Source organism: Polyodon spathula, chromosome 5 (assembly GCF_017654505.1).
Source record: "Polyodon spathula isolate WHYD16114869_AA chromosome 5, ASM1765450v1, whole genome shotgun sequence".
Classification (NCBI taxonomy): Eukaryota; Metazoa; Chordata; class Actinopteri; order Acipenseriformes; family Polyodontidae; genus Polyodon; species Polyodon spathula.
This window is the reverse complement of record NC_054538.1, coordinates 50,575,482-50,589,497: the sequence shown is the minus strand read 5'-3', so window position 1 is coordinate 50,589,497 and position 14,016 is coordinate 50,575,482.

Genomic DNA, 14,016 nt, shown 5'->3' with positions numbered 1-14,016 from the left:
ATCGCCTTCAAAATCACACAACAAGTTAAGTGGCCTCCACCTGTGTTAAATTGTAGAGATTCACATGATTTCAGGATAAATTCAGCAGTTCCTGTAGGTTTCCTCTGCTGGGTAGTGCATTTCAAAGCAAAGACTCAACCATCAGCACCAAGGCACTTTCAAAAGAACTCCGGGACAAAGTTGTTGAAAGGCACAGATCAGAGGATGGGTATAAAAAAATATCAAAGGCCTTGAATATCCCTTGGAGCACGGTCAAGACGATTATTAAGAAGTGGAAGGTGTATGGAACCACCAAGACCCTGCCTAGATCAGTCTGTCCCTCCAAACTGGATGAGAGCAAAAAAGAGATTAATCAGAGAGGCTACCAAATGGCCAATGTCAACTTTGCAAATGCTACAGGCTTTTGTGGCCAAGACTGGTCAAAGTGTGCATGTGACAACAATATCCTAAGTACTCCACAAATCTGGCCTGTATGGTGGCAAGAAGGAAGCCATTACTCAAGAAAGCCCACCTTGAATCCCATTTGAAGTATGCAAATAAAAACACTTGGGAGATTCTGTAACCATGTGGAAAAAAAAGTTTTCTGGTCTAACGAAACTAAAATGGAACTTTCTGGCCTAAATGCAAAGCGCTATGTTTGGCTATGAACATTGCTGTCCATCAACGCTCCCCAAGGAACATGACAGAGCTTGAACAGTTTTGTAAAGAAGAATGGTCAAATATTGTCAAATCTAGGTGTGCATAATTGGTAGAGACCAATCCCAACACACAGTTGTAATTGCTGGCAAAGTTGCTTCCACCAAGTATTAACTCAGGGGGGTGGAGACTTATCCATTTATGATCTTTCAGTTTTGTATTTTTAATACATGATTTTTTTCTTAATAGAGCCGTTTTTCCCTTTAACAGTGTGGAGTATTTAGTGTAGATAAATGGAAAATAATCCTCATTTAAATGCATGAAACTCTGAGGCACTGACACAACAAAATGTGAAAAAAAAAATCAAGGGGGTGTAGCCTTTCTATAGGCACTGTAGGTAAAATACCCTTTAAGCAAAAAAAATTGCATAAAAAAACAGAAAATGTTTGTATTTCCTCATATGAATTGACCGGGGAGCTCTTTTTATGTTTGATGGAGGTTTTAGAGTTAGAAGATGCTCACTCAATTGATCAGTTTTATTGCCATATTTCCTGATGGTAACTGGTGTCGAACAACAATGTAAATAGCTGACGGCATATACCCAGGAGTATGCAATGCATGTAATCAAAAGCAAAGCTGGCAACTGTGTTGAAATAGGTCAGGAGCATGAGAAGTGAGGGACCCTTCACACCATGAGAAGCAGCATCATTTGAAGCAACACCAGTTTTTGCATCAAGGTACATTTGATTGTGTGTTCGTTTCTCTGGCTCTGGCAAACTGTACGGATACACTTGTGTATATTCACTTTCTTTTGGGACTACCTCCCCTTGGAGGTAGCATCAATTGCACCCAAACTCACAGTTAAATAGTTTGACATTTTGTACCATGCACCGAGCCACAGAATCGCAAACACAAAGCAAATTGTAAACACGGTATTTTCTTTTTTGTCCTCTATATTCAGAATTGATCCTTGTTTCCAATAGGTGACACTCCTCAACAAAAGATTGCACATATGTCGCCATATTCTGTATTTTATCTCCAAACCAAAGTCCCCCCAAAAGTATGTTTTTAAATCAGAGGTTTGGTGGCAGTTCATTAATAATTGTCTGTATTAGCCAAATATTAAATCTTGAGGAGTAGAATAGTGGAATTCCATCACCATTCCAAGTAAAGCCAAATTAAGATTATAATAATCAATTTTTTTTGCTTATTGACCTGTCCTCCATATTTTGAAAACATTTTTTAACCTGTGATGTTTATGAAACCTAATTCTTTACAAGAATTTTCATCCATAATTATTTTTTCCAATTGCTCTTTGATTGATAAAGTAAGAAAGAACTAACCATGCATTATTAGTACATCTTCATCCCCAGGATTGCTATTGCAAGACTGGCTTACATCAGGAACATCAACAACAAAATCATTTTCACAACTGGGGCAAAAAAAACTGTAAGCTTACATAATCACTGTCAAAACATTTTAGAAAAACATGTTTGCTTTCATGAATACGATTACCGTCTGTGGGGCAATGCACGTTAATTAAAGATGAAAGGCTTCAAGGGCTATTTTACTCCGTTTATGTCATGTGGACTTGCACATTCATCCTGAAAAATAAAGGGTGTCATAAATAAATAGTAGGATGTAATTCTAGAAATATTAACATGTTTTTAATTTTGCTTATGTTTTTAATTCTTAACAGAATGTCTTCCATTCTCACACAGCTGATCGGAAGGTTAAATCACTTATAATAATATCTCTATAATTAATTTTTAAGTTAAGTTGATTAGAATTTATTGAAGTTATTATTAACTTTAACAGAAATATTGTATTTAATCAGAAATCCCATATTACATTTTTTGATTTACCCCTTTTGAATCATGTCTCTGAATGTTCAAATACATTGCCGTTGAATTCAAACTGTCAGAATATGTGCAGTTTGTCTGTTTATTTAAAACAAGAAATGTAACTTCTTTGTTGGTGGCATACTTCTTATGGGAATTATTTACTTTTAATTTCAGATTAATGCCGTTGTTTACCAGTTTAATTAATTAATTAATTTATTTTCTTTTGCATTTTATCTTTAATTTCTTCATCTTTTGATGGCATCCTCTTCATAAAAAGTTGATGCAATAACTTGCATCCAGTGGTGGGTTTCTGACAGACATGTTTTCTTTGCCATTTATTAAAGTTGTTGTGTTAGGAAGCTCATACTCCTGAAATATATAAAAAGGATTTTGAGGAATCTATGTAGTTTGATGAAACAAACAACAATATATGCTAACATATTTTGTAAGGTTTTCATAATATAATCTACTGCAACCTTGTGTAAGTATTGTAACACACAAAATCTTAGAATATACAGGGTCATTTTTATAACAATCCTCTTAACTAAGTGGTCACCAAAAAATAAAGGCTTTTAAACAACATCTTTAATTAAGATGTTAATCTAGATTACCGTCAGTAACATACAAATATTTCAATATTTAAAAATAGGTCATATTTCTTTTGAATTAATTTGTATAATGATTTTTTTTTGCTACTTACACAAATTGAATCCATCATTGACTATGATTTACTTCAACACTCTCTTTTCCTAAATTCAGATATAAAAAAGAATAAGCAGTTACTTTGATATTGCTGAATCGTTCATAGGGAGTACTGATTAAATGATTTGTACCTTTATTTGGCACTTTTTGTTCTTGTTGGAACCTTTGGATTTAATGTCCCCCCTTGGTCACCTACAAAATTTGCATATTCCATTGTTTCTTCAAGGCCATTTACATGAAAATGGAATGAATGCCTGTTATGTCACTGACATCAGAATATTATTTTTGTGGCACTGGGTCTATCCTAGCAGTGATATCGTGTATAAGACACAGGGCCTAATTATTTTTGTTAAACTAGTATACCTAAATAATTTAAAGTGTATTTATATACACGTATGTAAAATAAAATAAAATACTGTGTTTTATGTAGTGGCATAGGCTTTAAATGCGACCTGTACAATCGCAATCATATTATTTGTATCAAATACATGCAATGGCATCTACGAAAACGCTAAGATTTCCATTACGTGGGAGTAGATGTTAAATCTTCATGCTGGCGTAGTAAAGACGTAGTTTTACAGTAAACTAATGTGATCCAAATGCATCTCCATCCATTTGCGTTTCTTTCAATCTGTTGATGCAGATATCCTTCTGTCTGGTGTTGATGGCTGAAGTGTAATGCTGGCTCCAGGGATCAACTTATTTTGCCTCCCCAGCACATTAGCGCACACAACGGCTGCGATGCTGGCTCCAGGGATCAACCACGCTGCGGTCTCCCCTGCGCATCAGCATGACAACCGTCTGGATTGAGCTAAGTAGGATACTAGTAGGGTTAGTAGGGTATCTCTGGGGTCTTCAAGTGGGCACTTTCTGTCCTCAGTGTTTTGTCGACTAGCCCACAACACCTCAGGAGGGCTCAACAGTGATGCTGGTGTCCCAGCATCACCCCCCTCTGTCCCCCATTCAACTCAGCCCAGCTTACTTATCCGTACATCAGTGTTGCTTTCTTTCTATTGTGCTTGAGTTCTCCATCCAGAATCTTTCCATCTCAACCACAGCCAGTTGCTGCTCCTTTCTGCTGCTTAAGATAAGTTCTTCACTGTGTGACGCAACTCTTGGCCACTGAATCTGACATCTCTGAGAAACCAGGTTGTAGAATGTGCAACAAATCTTCAACAACCCACCTCCACTGGGTAAACACGGACCCTCCATCCTCGCTGTTCCGCTTCAGCAGCCAGTTGAGCGTACCGAAGTTTCTTCCTCTCATACACCTCATCCACAGCATCTTCCCATGGCACTGTTAACTCTACCAGATGAACAAGGCGTGCTGATCCAGACCACAAGACAATGTCTGGTCAAAGGTTAGTGGTGCCAATCTCAGGTGGAAAAATAAGCCATTGACCAACATCTGCCAGCATCTTCTGGTCTCTAGCAGCTTCCAGTTGTCCTGGGCGAGGCTCGGTTTTAACACCTTTTCTTGGTGGTTGCTCTCCTGGATGGAGGAAAATTGTCTTTTGTGTGTAATGCTTTGATGGAACTGGTGGAAACTTGGTCCTTCCACTCCTTATTAGCTGATTGAATTTGTTGCCAGATTACGCTGATGTATTTTAAGCATCCTGGGAAGCCCGGAATACCCACTTTTTGTACTGAAGTGTCAGTGAAGCAGTTCTTTAATAGGTAGGTTGACAATCTCTGAGCAATAATGCTGAAGAAAATCTTGCCTTCTATGTTTAATAGGGAAATAGGGCGAAACTAACTGATGCTTGTAGAATCTTTTTCTTTTGGTAGAAATACTCCACCTGCTCGGCGCCATCTTGGTACCACTTTCATCAATTTCCACAGGATTCGTAGAACTCCTGAAGCACGTTTGTATACTCTGTACGGAACCATTAGGCCCTGGAGACGATGACGCCCTTGCTTTTTTCACAGCTTGCTCTACTTCTTTCCACTTACGTGCACAGTCCTCCATTTGGTATTCTGGTGGATTGATAGGTGGGATGTCTGAAGGAATTGACATAGGCTCCTGCCTTCTTGAATCTGTATGTGTTTCCTCCAAATATCTCTCCAGCTCAAACTTAGATACTTTTAGTATGCCATTTTTCTCACTGGTGAATATCTTCTTTACATATTTGAATGGATCTTTAAAAAAAAGTTAGTTCTTGCATGGTCCTTCTTTTAGTAGTTTCCATAGGCGCTAAGCTCTGTGCAATGTTGCAAGCTTATCTTTTATGACCCTTTGTAACAGATTGAGTCCCTCCTTCTGACTTTGTTCTGCTCTTCACTCTTTCCTCAGCTGCCTCCTTTCTCTAAGCGTTCAATCTCCTGCTGCTGTCTAGACTTTCCAGGAATAGTTTGTATTTTTTCCTTCCTTTTTTTAACTCCAAAACTCTCGCTTCCATATGCGTAGATCAGTGGTCCTCAAAGTCGTGCCCGCGAAGCCAGGTCATCGTGCCCGTGGCAGCTGTTCTTAAATTATGGGTCGTGAACAAATTTCCTGCGTGTCTTAGCGTGGGAAAATAAAGAAAGCTTTAAATAAGTTTTCCAACAAAAGAGCCACAGCAGTCTGTTGACAATACTGCTCGCTTATGCTGTGCTTGTACGTACTCTGCGATACGATCAACCAGTTGAATATCTGCATTATCTCTGTTGTAGCCCAATCATAAGTTAGCTGTGTGAGACAAGGTCGTTCAAGGTATTCTGCATGAAAATTGAAGGCAAGTGAGTAGCTAAAGGGAAAGTGAAAGATCTGACAGCTGTCCAATCATTCATGAGCAGAGACAGGGTGTTAATGTGTTAGTAAGCACTGAATTTCATCGACTGTTATTGAGAAAAATAATATATTTCAGTATTTAGAATTAAATTTTCTATCTATTTTTTTATTTCACCAGACAAGGGAAACACTGTAGTATATTTAGTTATGAATCCACTTTCTCTGAATAATTGTACTGGAGATGAGCAAACTTTAAAACAGAGTAGTGTTGACAAATATGTCAAATTGAAATTAAGCAAGATGCTATCTACACTTTTAAAATTTTAGTTTATTCATGGTTATGTGTGTAAACATGCTATTTAAAAATGTTTGCATTGCGTATTTTATGTAAATTATTTAAAGTATAAGGGCAGCACCAACAATTACTGCCTGAGACTTGGCCTTATCAGAGTGAGCCAAGAATAACTCCCACTAAAACTCTTTAAAAAATTTCGGGTCATTAACTTGTTGAAGAATGAAGGACTGCCCAACTAGCCGTAATCTTGATGGAATGGCATGCCTCTGAAATATGTTATGATAGCGGTGCTGGTTGAGCTTGCCATGGACTTGGTAAAGATCACCAACTCTGTCACCAGCAAAGCAACCCCAGACCATGACACTGCCTACTCCATGCTTGACAGTGGGAACCACACATGCAGAACTCATGCGCTCACCCTCTCTGCATCTTACAAATACTCGGCGGTTGGACTCAAATATTTCAAATTTTGACTCATCGGTCCATAAGACCGATCTCCACTCCTCAGATGTCCAGTTTCTGTGTTTTTTGGCCCAGGCAAATCTCTTCCTCTTATTCTGCACTCTTAACAACGGTTTCTTTGCAGCAATTCTTCCAGTTAGGCCAGCTTCACGCAATCTCCTCTGACCATTTGATGTTGAAACATCTGTAATTCTAGTAGTATTTAGCTGAGCTTGTATTTCAGGGGCAGTCAATCGCCGGTTTCAAAGACTTGCGACTCGAATGAACTTGTTCTCTGATTCTGAGGTCGCCCTTGGCCTGCCTGACCTTGTTCGGTCCTCATGAGTGCCAGTTTCTTCAAATCGTTTAATGGTCATGGTCACAGCAGTTACAGACACTTGCAAAGTTCTTGCGACTTGTCTTACAGAGTGACCTTCATTTCTTAAAGTAATTACAGTCTTTTTTCTTTGCTTAATTGAGTGTATTTTGTCATTTTCTGCTCCCTTACATTCAGGAATGACAAACTTGTGCCTATGCTACCTATATTTATAGTAATCATGGACCCTCACCTGTTAACAATAATTGGTGAATGGTTAATTAGGTAACATGTTAGTTAACTCAGAGAACATCTAACAAAGACACTTGTTTACTTAGGCCAGTGTTCTAACACTGTGTTAAACACATTCCAGACTTTTAACTGACTTGGGATTCAGAATGAAATCCCCTTGCTTTGGGTGACCATTTCATTGAAACTGACAAGATTTACATTTTCATTTAAAAATTTAATTTTTGAATGCAATTCACTTATGATTATCAGCTTATATGAGTGCATGCATCATATAATTAAATATTACATGTTTATAGACAACTTTATACAGTTAAAAACATAGATAATCATGAAAAACCTGGTTTCAAGCAGGTGTACTCAAACTTTTGACCGGTACATGTATAATATGTCGCGAGAAGGCACTGTGTAAGATAAGAACCTGTGCAATAATCAGCATGCCCACAAACACCAAAGTAAGATCAATTTATGGCCGTGGCCAAATTATTTTGAGGACCACTAGCATAGATGATGTCTTGAAATTTATCTTGTATCCACGCAAGTTCTTCTCACGTCTATGACAGGGGTGCTGCTATCCTGTGAACTGTGGTTTGCTTCCTGTCGCTGGATTTCATTCGACTAAAACCAGGCTTACACTGCAAGATTTTTGCAATCGGGAGACGCAGCGTCACTCACACTTACCGATTGAACTACACTTTCTCACTGTAGATCAGGGATTGCAAGCTACACACACTACACGAGATATCTTGTCGCAGACTGCAGCTATTTTCATTGCAGAATCGTAGACATCATTCAGGAGAATCGTGGATTCAAGCGAGGAGGCGATCACTGTTGTCTGTGCATTGTTTTGCACAGAAAAAAAGAAGAAAATGCGGAGAACATCCATTTGGAAACGCAGTTGACTTAATAGACGTAGCCAGTACGGACTGATGATGCAACTCGAGTTGAAAAGCGCAACACTCGCACGTAGTACATAATATTTATTAGATTATGAACAGACTAGACCTACAACTTAGTAGGCTACTACAAGTTTGTTATAGGTTTAAATATGCAACAGCGTAATCTACATTCTCTCTTTCTCACACACACAGACGCACACCCTTCCTCCTCATATTTAGAATAAATTAGCAACAAGCATACAGTAGGGGTTTGAAAGGGATATCGAATACGAGTCATGGTCATCGACATTAACCATAGCCCGGTGGCCCGGGGCCGGTAGAGATCGCAGTTTGACCTGTAGTTATGAAGTACCACAGGCCCGACTACATTTAACTAGTATAATATATACAGTGCACATGGCTTCCGTTTCAGGAATCCAGGAAAATGGGCTAGTTCGCCAAAAAGCTGATAATTAATTTACAAACCATTCTTTAAAAACATAACTACAAACTAATCGTAACTTTCCCGCCGCGCATCATATTTGTTGCACAGCCAGAATCTGAGACTGCGTACCGAAGTGCTGTGTTGGTACTCGTGACTGCGGCAAATGTTTTACAAATCGGGTTTTCTACAACTAAGCAACCAATAAGCCAAAAGAAAAGAGCAGAAATCAATAAATCATAAAGAATGTAATTATGAAAAAAAAAAAATGTAGACGAACAATTACAGTGGAGGCTTCATTATGACAGAGAAAAAAAAGTAACGTTTAGCCTTGTTCGGCATCAGTTTCCCAGACTTGCAAATAAAACAGCAGCTTTATTTGTTGTGAATTCAACATTTCATTTATATGATATCCAGTCTCACAGTCAGATGTCCTGATGGATACCCATATACGCGATCAAATTCTCAAACTTTTTGATTTGGGATCCGATGTGTTCAGATCAAAAATGCCATGCACAATCTTTCCAGGACTCATTGGTATCGCTCAGCTAGATTGGCGCTGACTTGTGAGAGGCTACACAAGCGACAACGCTCTGAGAAGGAGTGTTATTATTTTGCATTATGAATATTGTTTTAATAGTGTTTATCATTAGGATTAGGGATGGGAATTTCGAATAGTTTCCTATTTGAATACACAGAGTGCAACCTTTTTGTGTATTCGATTACCCACACTCTGGTCCCTTACACCACTAAGAGTAAAAGGCAAATGCGTGTGCACAAGCAGACAGCATAACAATGTAAGCCAGTAAAGTTTAGCCGGGTTCACAAAGTGTTCAAACAATGTCCAAGATGAGAATTCTTTGCTCTGTACCCTATTTCCTTAGGCACAAGTTTTTCCTTTTGTTTACTGAATTAAAATACAGCATCAATTAGCAGCAACGTCACAGCGCGTATCTCTTCCAATTAAAGCAACAGTAGCATAATATTGCGCAAACCACCAAACAATAATTTTTGCTGTAGAGTATTCAGAATAAAATAACACCTATCATATAGCAATCTAAATATTCTACATCTGTTTAATTCTAATAAATAATATTTATAAAATAATCTTAATAGTGTAAATATTGTAACCTGGCCAAAACAATAGAAAATACATTCCAACATTACAGCTAACCATCAAGTACTGACATCAGATGAATCTAAGTCAAGTTACTTTGTTTATTCATAACCTGTAAATAATTCAAAACAAGGACACCTGGTTGTTCTTTTAATGGTCGGTGCAAATGTAAACGTTACTCCATCCATTCACAGAAAGTCACCAGCAGATGTTTTACATTGAACTACAGTCTAGAGTTAAAAAAAAGAACTCCTTTCCAGATCCAAGTATCTTGCCTTTTCTTATTAGTCACTGCGCAGTTCTGCTTAACATTTAGTATGTCTTTATATTCATCATAACGTTAAATTGCCTTTTTTAATTTCGACGTTACCCAAGTTTGGATTACTTATTTTAGCACTTGCTATATACATGTTAAATGCTTGAAGTAACAGCTTGAAAGGCTTTGTTTAGCCATTTTTTTTTTGAGACATGGGCTCTTTTTGGTTACCATACACAGTTAGAAACATACTGAAAATAAAAACCATCATGAAAAAATATATAAATATATTGGGCCAGATAAAATTGCATCCGGGCCAGTAAAAACACAGCGGATGCAATTTTATCTATCATGATCGCGCATTGAAGGTACCTGGTAAGTAAATAATTGTAATAACTTGTTAACGCCGAAGCAGATACTGTGTTAGATTTTTAACTACTGGCCCCTCGGGCCACTGAGCTACAGTGGCCCGAGGAGCCAGTAGTTAAAAATCTAAACATGGAGTCTTGCGATTGACTGTAGAAATTGATAGCCATGAGAGCGCACATTACCACACACAGTATCTGCTTCGGCGTTAACAAGTTATTACAATTATTTACTTATCAGGTACCTTCAATGAGCGATCATGATTGGAAATGTCACTTATGTCAAAGAGGGGCACAACCTTTCTGTTTGTCGCCATTGTTGCTAGCTTGTCCTATTGGCTGCTGGCAGCATTCGTCAAGAAATCGGCCCGTAGCCCCTCACACACTTCACGAATTGCTTTGTCAGGGACTAAAGTTTTCTGACATGTTACAAATTTGTTGGGATGTCATAAGCGCGTCAGGAGATCACAGAAGCCATTAAGGGGGCATCGTAGACCCTCTCACACATATCGACCATTCTGTCCCCGACAACCTCTTTTTGTCCCAGATTTTAAGAAATTAGTCGCCCACTCTTCAGCTTGTCGGCGACCAGAAAAAATCGTGCAGTGTAAGCTCGGCATGACTTGACTGAGTTTGTAAGAAGTATTGATCAATGCAAGGCCCTTGCCCCTTCTCCCTCAAGCATTTCATTCTCCCTTGATGAATCTTCAAAACCGTGACCATTGTCACCTTGCTCCAGCCGCAGACACATGGAGTTCCATGTCTTTGCTAACTGCAGATCTTGAACTAGTCTTTTGTGAAGTACTCTTCGTTCTCAGATCCTTATCCGTTCCTAAGTCGTTAACCAACTTTGAGTGAATTTATTTTTCATTATTTAGGTTGGTTAGTGGACGGTTCATTTGATGTGAGTAGAAGGTGCCACTGAAACTATTTTACCTGGTTAGTCTAAATTTACCTTGTTCATGTTATTTTCTTGAGATTGGGGAATCTGCTGTGCAGAATGAAAAGTGGATTTTCAGAGAGAGAGAGAGAGAGAGAGAGAGAGAGAGAGAGAGAGAGAGAGAGAGAGAGAGAGAGAGAGAGAGAGAGAGAGAGAGAGAGAGAGAGAGAGAGAGAGAGCGCGATGGAGCTTTGAGTGAGACTGGTTTTGTCTTCTTATGAGTTGCTGCACATTGATCCGTTCTATTTCTTTGTCTGAATAAACTTGCCTTGTTCTTGTGAAGTGGCCTGCTTGCATTTCACCCCCGCCTGGCCTGTTTTTCTTTCGAACCCTCTTACATAAATTGGTGGCAGTGGGTTCGGAGAATTATTTTTTTCCTTGTTCTGGATATTTTTTTTTCCCCGCTGCAGTTGTGTTGAAGAGAATGCTGTGTCACACACATGGCGGACAATGTGTTTTTTCAATGAAATGAACGGCTTGTATTTTCTCTGCATTTCCAAAGCATTTCATCTTCTTCAGTGATCTGCTTCTTGGAGAAATTATTGGAACCGTGAGTACACTCTAATTTTCACTGCAACGTGAAGTAAATAAGAAACGGAGATAGTAGAAAAAAAAAGTATCTGTAATAGTAACAGCGAATGGCATGAACGCTATATGGGAAAGCTGCTGTTTCTTTATGGCTAATTGTGACAAAGTGGTTGGTAAGGGGAACAGGTGTAGCGGTGATGCGATGCAGGAGTGATGAACAGACAACAGTGATTCAGTGAACAAGTGTTTATTTGTGCTGTTTCCAGGTCTGGCGACCGTCAAATAATAAATCCTCGGCAGTACACAACAATGTGTAATGCGCGGGGATGGTGAAGAACACAGTACAGTCTCACACACAAACAAAAGCACGGTCACCAGTCCTGGGTGATATTCAAACGTGCAGGTGCTCTGTGCAGTGGTGCTCCGGATAGTGCTTTACGTGGCGAATTATAAACAAACAAACAAAGACAACACAGAACATGTAATACGCTCTGAGAGCTCCTCTCTCAGTCCTTCTCTCCTCACGTTACCCAAACGAAGGAAAAGATCAGCGTTACCCTGGCCCCTATATGTAATCCTGCATGATATCTAGGTAAACGGTTGCAGCTGCCTTATTACTTGCAGCTGCCTCTTGTTTACCTTTCAAATCAATATGGTATTACAACAGAGTCTTGCTTCTTTCCAGGCTGACCCACTTCCCTGACCCGGAAACGAACTGTCAGGCCAGCCCTTCCAGATACTTCTCCTCTCATTGTTTAGTGCCCTCACAGGTCGGGAGGAAGATTTATCACCAGAACTCATGTTTCCATCACACTAATGCAAATGGATGCCATTTGTTTACAGTTCAGTAGTTCAGGACATTTTTTTTCTGTTAATGAACAATACATTAATAAAACACAAGCAACAAGACAAAAGAAGATAAACAACAATGAAAGTAACACAAAGAAATAACAAAACAAAAAAAGCAAAAGTAGTGAAAATGAAACTACACTCAGCCCAAGCCAGCTACTGTATGTTAAATATGGAGGCATCAGAATCTTCTTCTGCTGTGCATCACTTTAAAGTGGATTTTCCAGCTGTGTTTATGGGTGATGGGAAGGAAGATTTCTTGTGCTGGTGCAGAAGATTTGAAGTTGCTGTTGAGGCTTTTCCAAACTCTGATGTTGAAAGTCTAGCTAGATTTTTGCCCACACGCTTAGGTGGTGTTGCTTTTATTTATTGGGATAGCCTGCCAGCAACAGTAAAAACAATTATGACAAAGTAAAAGACGGACTGAAAGCAGTTTTTGAACAGAGAGCATATATCGCTAACTTTCAGTTATAGTATATTCATGCTCGTCCACGACTTCCAGGAGAAGCATTAGAAGTTTTTGCTGCTGAGATCATTTGCCTGGTAGAAGTTTTTTCAGATTACGGTGAAAATGCTAAAAATGGTGAGAAATCCCGGCAGTTCATTGTGGGACTTGAACCTTACCTGCAGCTTTGCTATCACGAACAAGGTGCTCAGACTATAGAACAAGCATAAACAATTGCAGTGCAGGTTGAACAAGCACATCAAGCCAGTCACATTATAATTCCAACTTCTACTTCAGCTTACTCTCCACTGCAAGCCTCTGCTATGTCAACGCCTATGCCATTGCTCAATGCATATTTACCAACCCATGCAACCACGACTACTGGTCCTGTGCCTTTAGCTACTGCTGATCCTGCTATTCACACAGCTCATTCTGGAGATATGGCTAAAATGCAAAAAACACTTGACTGACCGTAGAGACAGTTACCATGAACACTAATGGTATGATGATTACGGTCCCAGTTTTTTCTGCAGAGCTCACAGTGGTGATTTCCGGGATCCCAGTCCACCTTGTTACCACAAGTCTGATCCACATAGACAGAAGACCCACCAAGATCAACTTTCCAGACCAAACGAGGACTATGGAGATAGAAATACAGCACACAAAATATACAATGAAGGTTTTCCTACCTCTCCGGAGCATCACAGACACTGTGGACACTCACCTGACAGAGCTACATCAATACATGCTGCTTATAGATCTCCAAGCCCTGGACATGTTCGCTTTTATTCACCTGACTAGCCAACCTGACCTGACTAACCCAAGACTGTCGATGTCACCACCCAGTTTGTGCCAGCTATTATTGAGGATACCTTAGTGCATGCATTTGCAGACAGTGGAACTGATGTTTCCCTGCTGAGTGAAGATTTCAGAATGTCTACTCCAGCACTAAGAAGGAAACCAATTGCTAAGCACTTTATTCCTCTTATATCAATTTCAGGAG